Below are 12,806 nucleotides of genomic sequence, written 5' to 3' on the forward strand. Positions count from 1 at the left end.
ATTTTAGGGACGGGCCAAGGGTGGGGGAGGGCTGGACCAGGGTCTGGGGGAAAAGGTTTTAGGGACAGGGCGGGGAGGTGGAGGTGGGGGATGACTTCAGGAACAGCCAGGGTGGAGGAGGGGGTCAAGGGAAGTCTTTCAGGGTTGTTTGGGGGGAAGGATTTTAGGGACGGATGTGGTGTCTGGGCGGACGTTTGATGCCACCGTATAGATTCCACTGTATATACGTTTATGTCCAGGGATTCTGTTAAGGGAAGGCTGCTGGCTCGGCAAAGGGACAAGATGTCTGAGCTCCCCAGTTACCACACTGATTTGGTGTTTAGCTCTACGTTAAACACACCTGCGCACAAAGGTTAGGCCAAGCTGACTCTCTAAAGCTGTTAGAAGTGACAAATTAAGGGACCTCTCATCCAGGGAGTCAGCCTTGGGAATGATGGGGAACAAAGAATGGATGGGGAAAAGAACTCCGTTCTCTTCAGTGATGCAGAAAGAGCCTCTGGGTGAGGACGTTGTGGCCACAGGAGGAGACAAGCCGATAGAGTGCTGCGATCCGCAGAATGTTGGTTGGAAGTCGGGCAGAGGTAATTGTTGTGGGGGGAGATCGCGACCTCTGACTCAGATAGCCCCCCGAGAGAGGGCAAGGCCCCGCTTGGGGAGCATGGGGAGCTAGTAAAAAACCTCAGCAGTGCTGTCTGAGGGTGTGTGCTCATTTGTATTAAAGCAAGAAACTTGTAACCCATCCTGTGCCTGACTGAAAATGCATGTGTAATGCGCTATGAGTGTGCAAGTGCTCTGCTGTCCATAGCGCGTGCCCTCGAGTAACTGGGTGAGCACGCTCAGAGGAAACATTCCCCCGTGCTCCCAGCACTGCCATAAAGAATGCCTGCCTTCTGAAACTTGCAAGCAAGGCTTAGAGGGTTTCTCTCCATGACCGACTTTATGGCATCATTCCCACCATACTGAAGAAAGCAAATCTTTTATTGTTTGGTGGTGAAAGCAGCTTGGGCAGTGTCACTGATGTGCAGCACTTTTTTAACCTCAGGTCTAAAGTGCCACCGGTCCTACCGTGGGGTACATCCTTCCTCAGGCTTTCACCAAACGGAAAGGATGCATCAAACCCACCCCACAAACACGTCCTGCACTGTTGCTAGGTAGGGCCTGGCGACCGGAAGATCTCGCGCTGTACGGAAACACAGGGCCCCCCTCCATGTAGCCAACAGCTTTAGTTTATGATGTAAGCAAACGGAAGTGACAGTGTAAACCTAGGCTATATAGTGTCACGCTGTTCAGCAATAAACGCCATTTGCCATCCACCACATTGGTGTCTGTGAGCTAATGGACCGCGCGGCCAGGGGTCGGCCGCCATGCCGTTCCTGACCCAGGTCACCGTGTGCCTGTGAAGGCAACACTGCACTTTTTTTATCTTTCCTGGAACGTGGGGACATGACCCTGCTGGGCCATCAGTGCCACCTGCCTGGGAGCCAAGATGGTGCCTTTGCATTCCAGGCTAGGAACTTACCTTCTTTTTTTCCTTTTCAGTGACTTTAGAGCCATCCTTAGGGAGGCTGGTTAAGCTGGTTTACTGCACAGCTGGTCGCCAGTGGAGGGAAATGGTAAGCTCCGCTGTTGCCTTTGGTGTTTACTTGTTACTGTGTCGCTCATTTGAGGGATCTTCTCATGCCCCGGCAAGCAGAAGCTATCACTCCACTTTAGGCCTTGGTCTAATAGTCATGCAAAGCAACATTGAAAGTCATTCTGAGGTCTGGAACAGGCCCCAATATGCATTTTATAAAAGTGCTTCTTGGCTGCTGTTTCTCTTTGTATGGGGTTTTTTCCCCATTTCTCCAGACTGTTGAAGCTCTGAAAGGCACCGATGAGCTGCTCTCCCTCAGTTTGCTCCTTTGCCTTTGGGGACTGCGGTTCATGTTTTCTTCATGGCTTTGCAGAGGAGAAAATCCATGAGTACACCACCTTGCTTGACATGATCTTGCTGGAAAGTGGTCGAAAGCTTATTGCTGCCCCATCTTGCAAATGGCACACATTCTGGTTCTCATTTGATGGGCAGCGTGTCGGCTTGTCAGTTGACTGTAGAACAATTCAATTGCTCAAAGCAGCAATGCTGATAGGGAGAGTTTACGTACTTCATTGCACAAAGCGGTTTGGGCTTTTTTCCCTCTGCGTGTGTTTCTGTGCAGACATGTGCATGAAACACAGGTGTCTCTCTGTGCCACAGGTGGGACTGATGACAGCTCTTTATTTCATTTCAACTAGAATTTAAACAAAGATTGTGCCTGCAAAAGAATTAGAGCAGCTGTCCTTGTTTCCCAGAGCAAGCATCCAGGCGCTGGGGAGCAGTTGGCAGGATCAGAACCTGAGCCTGCTCTGGGTGGTAAATCCTCAGGAGAGGAAAGAGAAACCCCACTTTTTTCAATACAGGTCTAGTTCCCTTAATATTTCGAGCAGCAGAGGGGGGTGAGATGGGGCGGTGTGGTGGCAGGAGAGGGACAGGAGAGGGACAGAGGAATGAAGAGAACAGGGGTGGAGCTGGGCAGGGAGTGGAGGAAGGAAACCCCTGCTGAAGAGCCAGCAAACCATGAAGTATTCCTATGTGCTAAATTTCATCACACCAGCCTGTTTCCACAGCAAAGGCTCCAAAGTTGCCCAAAGAAGCAAGGAACAGAGCAACTGGTAGCAGTGATGGCAAACACGATGGAGTTCTTGGCCGCATGAGGAAGTAGATAACCACTGTAGGAAGTTCTGCGCCCTACCCTGATGGAAACAAATCTCTGAACCATTTACGGCAGCTATTGCGTAATTTTTCTGTCCGTCTGACTATCTATCTATCGATCAATCTTGCAGAAGACTAAGTTGCAAGAACTTGAGAAATACACCTCTGTTCCCGGTAATAATAGTAACCCTAAGACTTAACCCTAAGACTCAACCTTAAGACTTAACCCTAAGTCTTAACCCTAAGACTTAAATTTAGGACTTAACCCTAAGACTCAACACCGAGACTTCACCCTAAGACTTAACCTTAAAACATAACCCTAAGACTTACCTTAAGTATTAACCTATGACTTAACCCTGAGACTTAACCTTAAGACTTAAATTTAAAACTTAATGTTAAGACTTTACCCTAAGACTTAACACTAAGACTTAACCCTAGGACGTAACCTTAAGACTTTAATTTAAGACTTAACCTTAAGACTGAGACCTAAGACTATATGCCTAAGACTTAACCCTAAGACTCAACCTTTAAGACTTAAACCTAAGATTTAACCCTAAGACCTAACCTTAAGGCTCAAACTTAAAGATATAACGTTTAGACTTAACCCTGGGAATTAACCCTAAGACTTATCTTTAAGATTTAACCTTAAGACTCAACCTTAAGGCTCTATCCTAAGATTTAACCCTAAGATCTAACCTTAAAACTTAACCCTAAGACTTAACCCTGAGATATAACCTTTAAGACTACTTAACCCTAAGACTTAACCGTAAAACTTAACCCTAATACTGAACCCAAGACTTAACATTAAGTTTTAACCCTAGGACTCAACCTTAAGACTTAACTTTAAGACTTAACCCTAAGACTTATCCCCAAGACTTAACTCTAAGAGTTAACCCTAACACTTAAACTTAAGAATTAAACTTTTGACTTAACCCTAAGACTCATCCATAAGACTTAAACTTAAGACTTAACCTAAAGACTTAACCCTGAGTCTCAATCCATAAGATATACACTAAAGACTTAACCCTATAGACTTAACCTTAAGACTTAACCCTATGATTTATACTTATGGCTCAACCTTAAGACTTAACTTTAAGACTTAAGCCTGAGAATTAACCCTAAGACTTAACCCTAAAACTTAACCTTAAGATTTAACCTTAAGAATTAAGGTGAAGGGTTAACCTTAAAGGATGAAACTTAAGACTCAACCCTACGTCTGAACCCTATGACTTAACCCAAGACTTAACCTTAAGACATAAACTTAAGACTTAAGCCTAGGACTTAATCTTAAGACTTAACCCTGAGACTTAACCCTAAGACATAACCCTGGAACTTATCCTTGAGACTTAACTCTGAGACTTAACCCTAAGACTTATCCCTAAGACTTAATCCTAAAACTTAACCTTAAGAGTTAACCATGAGACTTAACCGTGAGACTTTACCATAAGATGTAATCCTATGACTTAACCGCAAAACTTAACCCTGAGATTTAACCTTTAAGATTTTGCCTTCAGACTTAACCCTAAGACTGAACCATAAGAGTGAACCCTAAGACTTAACCTTCAGACTTAATCTTAATACTGAACCCTAAGACTTAACCCTAAGGCTCACCGTTCAGACTTAGCCCTAAGACTTATTCATAAGGCTCAAACTTAAGACTTAATGTTAAGTCTTAACTCTGAGAGTTAACCCTAAGATTTAACCCTAAAACTTGTCCTTAAGATTTTACCTTAAGATTTAACCGTAAGTATTAACCTGAATAGTTAACCTTAAAGATTTAACCTTAAGACTTAACCCTGAGACTTAACCCTAAGACTTAACCTTAAGATTTAACCTTAAGACTTAACCTTAAGAGTTAAATTTAAAACTTAACCTTAAGACTTAACCCTTAGACTTAACACTAACACTTACATTTAAGACTTCACCTTAATATTTAACCCTAAAACTTAAACCTAAGACTTAACACTGAGACTTAAACCTGACTTAACCTTGAGACTTAACCCTTAGACTTATCCCCAGACTTAACTACAAGAATTAACCCTAAGACTTAACCTTATAAGTTAACCTTGAGAATTAACCGTGAGATTTAAAGTATAAGACTTAACCCTATGACTTAACCGTAAAACTTAAACCAAAGACTTAACCTTAAGATTTAACCTTATGACTTAACCTTAAGACTCAACCCTGAGACTTTACACTAAGACTTAAATTAAGATTTAACCTTAAGACTTAACCCTGAGACTTAAAGGTAAGATTTAACCCTAAGACTTAACACTAAGATATAACCATGGGACTTAACCCTGTGTCTTAACCCTAATAGTTAACCCTAAGACTTAGCCCTAAGACTTAACCCTAACAGTTATCCCTAAGACTTAACCCTAAACTTAACCCTAAGATTTAACCTTAAGTTTTAACCTTAATACTTAACCCTAAGACTTAACCATAAGATTTAACCTTAAGAATTAACCTTGAGACTTAACCGTGAGATTTAACCTTTAAGACTTAACCCTAAATCTTAACCCTGAGACTTAACCCTAAGAATTAACCTTAAGGCTTAACAATAAGATTTAACCCTAAGGCTTAACACTAAAACTTAACCCTACAAATTAACCCTAAGTCTTATCCATAAGACTTAACACTGAGACTTAACTCTAAGACATAACCCTGAGACTTATCCCCAAGACTCGACCCTAAGGCTTAACCCTTAGACCTAAACTTAAGACTTAAACTTAAGACTTAACCCTAGGACTCAATCCGTAAGGCTTAAACTTAAGAATTAACCCTGAGACTTAAACTTAGGACTTAACCCTAAGACTCTAACATTAAGACTTAGCTCCAAGACTTATGCCTAGGTCTCAACAATGAGACTTCAACCTAAGACTTAACCTTATGCTGGCCAGGTTTTCCAAAACGAAAGCAAATGTACTATGGTGGAGGTGGATCCCAGGGGTCTTTCATGTAACTAGAAGTTTTTTGAAAAAGAAAAAAAAAAAAAGGAAAAGGTATGCATGCATCTCTCTTCTTAAAACAAACATCTCTACAATGTTCCCATAACCTTCAAGGAACATACCTGACACTTCCTTGACTGGGTTGTATTCACAGCAAGACTGTACCATCATAGCCTGTACCTTATCCTCTTTGGTAGCACTGTCTTCAGCCAGGTTGTCAGTCTGTTTAACAGGTACTGATTATTTGACACTCATGTTAGGCTACAAATAGGCTCTCTTTGTACCTTACATAAAGACTTGTTTAACCAATCCAGTTTTCTTCCAAGCGGACTGAAGCTATGTGTAGAAAAAAGCACACCACCAGCATTTTGAAGCTGGCCTTTAAGCTCCAGACTGGTTGAAGAAGCTAGCCACGGTACATTTAACTGGGATGCATGCAAGTAGCATTAGTTATGTTTTGCGGCATTAAAAGGACACACAACTTAAGAGTTGTGGCAGATGCTTTTGCTTGCTGAAATTCAGCTTCAGACCCAGAAGCACTAAAAGGAATCAAGCTTTTGATAATCCCTTAGCAAGGGATTTAAGAATTTTCTGTTGGTACTGGATTTTCTGTTGGTTTTTGTCTGCCCACAAGCTCTGCTTCTGGCCAGGAAAAGGAGTCCTTAACAGCAGCTATTGCCAAGTGCAGTGGAACTGCAGGTCCAACACGTACTCAGAAGCTGCTCTTTGTTGATCTTAAATGATTCCAAAACCATCCTCAGCACTCCTTTTCAAAACAATCGCCCTTTGACACCCAAAAGGAAACCTTTGGGATCAACGTGTCCCCAGGGAGGGCTCGACACAAAACCTCTGCGCAGACCTGCTGCCCTGTGATGCCTGCCAGCAGAGCTGGTGACGCGAGTGCTCCTTCCCCGTCTCCGTTGAGGATACTAAGGTTAGCAAAGCCCTCCTGTTTGTCTTGTTGACAGGCGTGCTCAGCCTGAAAGGCGGTGAGGGAGCGCTAACCGGCAGCCCTGCCAGCCAGCCTGAAGGGCAGGGGGGATGTGAAAAGCAGCTTGGGGCCGCCTGAGAACTAGCACAGGCATTTACGGAGGGAACGCGCGGGAGCAGGGTGTTCTCTCGCTTTCACTCGCTGGGAATGTGCAATCCATTCCTTCCCCCGGAATCTCTCACCTCTAAGTGAGAGACAGTCAACGTTTTAACTAATGTTTTACAAAATGCCTCTTTGTAAATACCTACACATACATACACATACACGTTCTGTTAAAGTCGCAAAGAGTATGTTTCCCAGAAAAGAAGTACCTGAATTTTGAGAAATTTTGAAGACTCTTTGATGGCCATCTGAATTGTGGACCGCATCATCTGATTTGTGGACCCCATTTTAAACTCTATTTAAGGAAAAGGAGGTATGGGAATGATACCACTATGGAAACAGACAGTTAGGCATTTCACAGGAGTCAGAAAATGGTGCGTCAGCCACAGCTGGTGACTACCAGCTCCAATATTTTGAAGATTAGGAAACTATTTCAAAAAACTTGTTGACAAGTCTTTCCTAGAATTGTAATGCTCTTTCTAAGAAATCGTTCACGCAGTGCGTTGCAAGCATTGAAAAGCCCCTCATTCTTCTTCCTTGCAAAAAAAGAGAAAAAAACTGTTTACATTTCTCTTCCTCTTCATTGTACTCCTCATTGTCATCTTCACCACTGTAGATGACAGTGGTGAAGACGTATATCAGTGCAGAGCGTGTTGGTCTTAAAATATTCTCTGGAATTCTGCGTGATTATTTATGATGGGCTGGATGCAGAATCCCTTCCTGAAGACCCCGTTGCAATGGGGCATCTACAGCAAAGAACATTCTATTTATTTGGTTAGGAGGGAACTAGAACATGAAATCCAGGTTCAGACCAGCAGGCACAGTTTTTAAATCATTATCAGGCTGAAGGAACACTTAAATGGACAGATTATGCCTTTTAGGAAAACTTGTCTGTGGTGGCTGGCAAAAACACTTCTTCCAGCTACAGAAAATCTGAAAAAAGATGGACATGACCTCCTCTGCATGGACAGGGGAGGCACTGCTGATTAAAGCCTTTAGATAGCATACAAAGCATGACTAACCCCTGATTTCTCATTTTTATAAAAAAAGGAGTAGTCTAAGGAGTTCTATAAAAAAGAAAGAAATGTTGTGGTTTATTTGTTTTTAAGCTTTTTGTGAGCTTTCCCAATCTTAATGGCTGTCCATTGCACGTCTAGTTAGAGCTCACAAAACAGAAGCCACTCTGTGTAGCTGTACCCTCAGCCCTCTGCACTACTGGCTTCTGCAGAAGCAGCAAAGGTACAAAGAAAAAAACCAAAACTCCATTGGTGAGGGGTGTATGTATTTACCTGACACAATGTTATTATTGTCCAAGGAATTGCATTTTAAAGACTGATCTTCAGTTTTTGAAAATCACATGCCGTCTTTACACTGCAGCACAGTGAAAATGTCACAGAGGTACCTTGGTGCCAAGAACCCAGCTCATCAGAGTGGTGGGCTTCTCCTCTGCCTCATTTAACCTGCTACCTCACAGACCTTGTGCTGGCCAAGTTCCGTGGTTCCCAGTGATGATCCCAGATTGACCGGAGCCAGATGAGGAGCTTCTACCCATTAGGTCTTAGGGTTGAGTCTTAGGGTTAAGTCTTAAGGTTAGGTCTTTAGGTTAAGACTTATGGTTATGTCTCAAGGTTAAGTCTTAGAGATAAGTCTTAGAGACACGCTGTAACTCGCCGGTATACTTTATTTATTGAGAACTAACATTAGAAAGACACGGCATAACCACAAGTCAATAATATCTACTAATGGTGGAGGAGAGGTCTGTCTTGAAGAAGGCTGGAAAACATGACCATTCAAACCATGCTGACGCAGCTGATACAGAACTGGACTGGACGAATACATCGATGACAGCAACAATGCTGTAGTCAGGCTTACATTTGAATACCTGCAATTGTAATCAGATTCTCTGTCCTCCATAAATCTGAGGAATACAGCAGTAATACCTGGAGCACAGAGAGCAGCTTAGGGTGAAATCAAACTTAGAAAGGTAACTACCAACATTTGGGAATGTGCCCAACTGCTTTCTGAGCTTCAGGTTTGGAAAAGATCAACTGCTCCTTCACCGTCCTGGCACAAAAGGCAATACGCTCTAGGACGTTGCTCTTTTTCTCTTGCCCGACACAGGCATTGTCTTTAGGAAACTAATAGGAATCACTTAAGAATGAAACTTCTTGTTCGCACGGTTTGCCAGCTGGCCACTCTCAGTCTTTCCTCTGGAGACAGCATGCAGCCCCGCCACCCCCACCCCTCTGGGGTGTAAGAATACCCTGCCCCCCCGCCCCCAAACAAAGGAAGCAGTCAAACACTGGGACTCGGACTGCTGGCAGATGGGAACCAATTACCAGTTCACACTGCAATGTGTCTCTCCGTTTACTCTAAAAGCAATACAAGCAAAAGCATAAAATAAGGAATCTCTCTGCATAGAGGAAACAGGATGGAGAACTTGACTCTCAGAAAAACCAACCCCAAGAACAAACCCAATTCAAACGTCTGAACAGCTACCACTGTGGGACTTTGAATGCCACGTCCCAGCGGGCTGAAAAATCTAAGTCTGCTTTGGGACAGATACATTCAAATCTGCCCTGTCACAACACAATTTAACAGCAGCTTTAACAAGAAAGAGACAACCGGAATGCCTCCGTAAACCAACAGCCACAAAGAAGGTGAACACACTGAAACCCCTCCCAAAGAACACAACGCGTTATGGCTACTTACCCAAGGTCTGTCTTGCCGGTAGCTTTAACTCCTCTGACAGGGACTCTCCTAACAGTTACCGATGAGTGCCTTGGAATCAGGGCATTGTCATCTGTGTATTCTGAAAACAACATCAATACAGAGAAAGCATCAGTCAGTTCGTAAGAGTGATATTAATATGTCGTGACATAGCACTTCAGGGAACCCTTTACGGATAGAAAAGCAACATTTTACACACAGCGTCATGCTTTTATCATGTCCACACACTCACGGTACCTTTCCAGAAATCTTCAGGTCTGATAGTCAAACACAAGCAGCAAAATCTTTTCCATTTGTTTTGAATCGTTTCAATGCCAACAGCAAAATGGTCTCTAAAGTCACTAAAGCAGAGTCTGCTAAAACATGAGGCTCTTTCCTGATCTAACTTTCATTGCTTTTGCTCCTGTTAGCTTACAAAACCCTAGAACATGTCTCTATAATAGCGAGCACGGAAGAGGACACCCCCACCCCGCCTCCCACCTTTTAAAACACATCCCAACCATCCATTTTGCCTTCCCACCATCTTCAAAAAGAGTCCACCATCTCTTTTTTTTCCCCCCAGTGATGTGTAAAATCCTGTTTACTTTTAGCTTCTATTAGCATTGCTTCTATTACGAGATTTCCGTGATCACGCGGCTCGGAAAACTCTGAACAAGTTGGCCATCTTCACTCAAGGTTCACTGAAGGGTCTTTCCAAGATCATGCCAACATTTAGTCAGGACTCCTGCACAAAGTTATAAAACCCACTACCATATCTCCACAGGGAGGATCTCCAAGAACCCCCTTTAGGCAGAGCATCCAGGCCTAGTTCTTTCCTTCATCTTCTGAAGGTGACTTTAAGCACGTAGATGCTGTCCAATAAAAACGGAAAGTCACGGTTATGTATAAAACCCCAAAATCTGGCATACACATAAATGACACCGAAATGTATTCCTTAGCTTTGCTCTGACAACCGCTGGGGGATTTTTGCATTTTCACGGGGAAAACACCCTTACAAAAGTTCCAGTAAGCATCTGTGTCACAACCTGTACGTCTGCCTCTACCTGCGTGTCTGTCTCTACTGCTGTATATGACACGCGATCCCGTAACACCCCCAAGACCCCTAACACCGTGCTGTTAAGTCTGCTCACAGATACTCTCCTGAACCTACTTTACCTATCTGTAGGTAAACAGTGTCTTTAGGTCCAACCACTTGAAAGGCTGGGGCCAAAGTTACAGTTACCGCAGCAGGCATGTTATTCTGTTTAAGTTTTAATACATCAAAGAGGAAGAGGAAAAAATCCTATGAGTACACATTGTAAAGACAAGACTGTTGTGGGAATGTCACAGAACCACAGGAAAAAAGAAAAAAACCCCCAACCGATAAAATTTGAATGTTTAAGGAATGGAGATGGTTTCCAAGTCTTTGTATTTCTGACAAGTCATATTCCAAAGTCTTTAATCACATGCAAGCTTTGCCAGACGGTAGATTACCAAACTGAAACAGCACACTCAGTAATACAAAACCATTACCGTCTCTGAGAATCAAGCACCATTTCTCAGATTCAAAAGAACTTAGGGTTTCTCTAAGAACATTTCTAGGTATATTCACCATAACTGATCTGCCATAAAACTTCAGTACTGCCCTGACACCGTTTAACACGCAGTACCACGACAAAAATGCACCGTTTGAAAGAAATGAAGAAATGATGCTCAATAGCATCTGAATGAATGTGTAGCATGGTGCAGCAAAGAAGCTGTATTAGCAAGAAATGCCAAGTATACTTTAGACAGAACACTCGTCTACAAGATGGCTTTCCAGGGTCTGCATAGATTCTCACTCACAGATACACTCTTGATCCAAAACGTTGCTACTGAGCAGTTTCTGCAGCAGCCAAGCACCGCTTTTCCAACGCGGTGGAGTAAAAGTAGCTGAAGACAAATTTCAGTCACCAAACCCACTTTTTTTGCCCCTTTAAATTAGCCACCCACTCCTTTTCTATCATGTTCAGCCTTCTCTGCCGGCTTTCAAAGAAATCTGGCAGGTCTGTGATGACAAGGCATTGTCCCACATTCCCTTATCGTTTTACCTAGAGGGGTTCCCAGAAACCAAACCTCTTCCACGCGCGGTGTCGCACACGGACCCCGTACGCTGCTGTGCCTGGCTGCGCACACAGCCCTGACGGCAGCTGCCAGCGCACAACCATGGAAGAGCAGCTCTGAGGCCCCAGCACAAGTCACCGCTGCCGGCCGTGGCCCAACCGCCTCACTGGCCGCCTGCGCCATCGCCAGCCGGCCGGTCCCCGGTCCCCGCGCCCGCCGCCCCCACGCACCTTCCATGGTCTGGGCGTTGGTGACCTGCAGGTCGCAGTGGGTCGCCTTCAGCCTCTCGCGGCCCATGATCTGGCGCCTGAGGTCGCGCAGGGAGATGTGGGGGCCGTGAAAGGTGACCACATCGGAGTTCAGCCTGGAGGAGAACTTGTAGTGGACACACGACATGGCCGGGGCCAGGCGGTGCCCGCTCCGCGATGGCACCTCACGCAGCAGCTGGCCTCGCGGCCCCCACAGCAGGTCAGGGCCCACCGAGGGGCTGGGGCCAGCAGCGCGGGCTGAGCCCGCCGGCTCCTCCTCGCAGCCCCGGTGGGAGGACGATGGGGACAGGCCCTGGCTCGGCCTCCGCTCCCTCCTCGCACCAGCGCTGCCAGGCCAAGCTGCTCGCTATGGCAACCCAGGCGGCTCCGCATTGTGACAGAGGGGCTCAGGGGGCCACTCAGCGCCCCTGGGGGAGGGGCCTTCATCAGCCCCGCCTGGGCCGCCGGTGTCCCTGCTGTCCCCCAGCCTGTCACCGCCCCGTGCCCTGTCACCCCCCAGGCTGTCACGGCCTGCTGTCCCCTCCTGTCACCCTCGATGCTGCCACTGCCTGCTGTCCCCTCCTGTCACCACGCAGGCTGTCATGGCCTGCTGTCCCCTCCTGTCACCCCCCAGGCTGTCACGGCTTGCTGTCCCCTCCTGTCACCCCCCAGGCTGTCAAAGCCTGCTGTCCCCTCCTGTCACCCCCCAGGCTGTCATGGCCTGCTGTCCCCTCCTGTCAACTCCCATGCTGCTACTGCCTGCTGTCCCCTCCTGTCACCCCCAAGCTGTCCCCAGCCGCTGACCCTTCCTGTCACCCCCAGGCTGTCCCCAACAGTTGTCCCCTCCTGTCACCCACCAGGCTGTCCCCACCAGCTGTCTCTCCCTTCACCCCCCAGGCCTGTTACTACCAGCTGTCCCCTCTTGTCACACCCAGGCTGTCCCCACCTGCTGTCCCCTCCTGTCCCAAGGCAGCCTG

Source organism: Falco biarmicus, chromosome 11 (genome assembly GCF_023638135.1).
Source record: "Falco biarmicus isolate bFalBia1 chromosome 11, bFalBia1.pri, whole genome shotgun sequence".
NCBI lineage: Eukaryota > Metazoa > Chordata > Aves > Falconiformes > Falconidae > Falco > Falco biarmicus.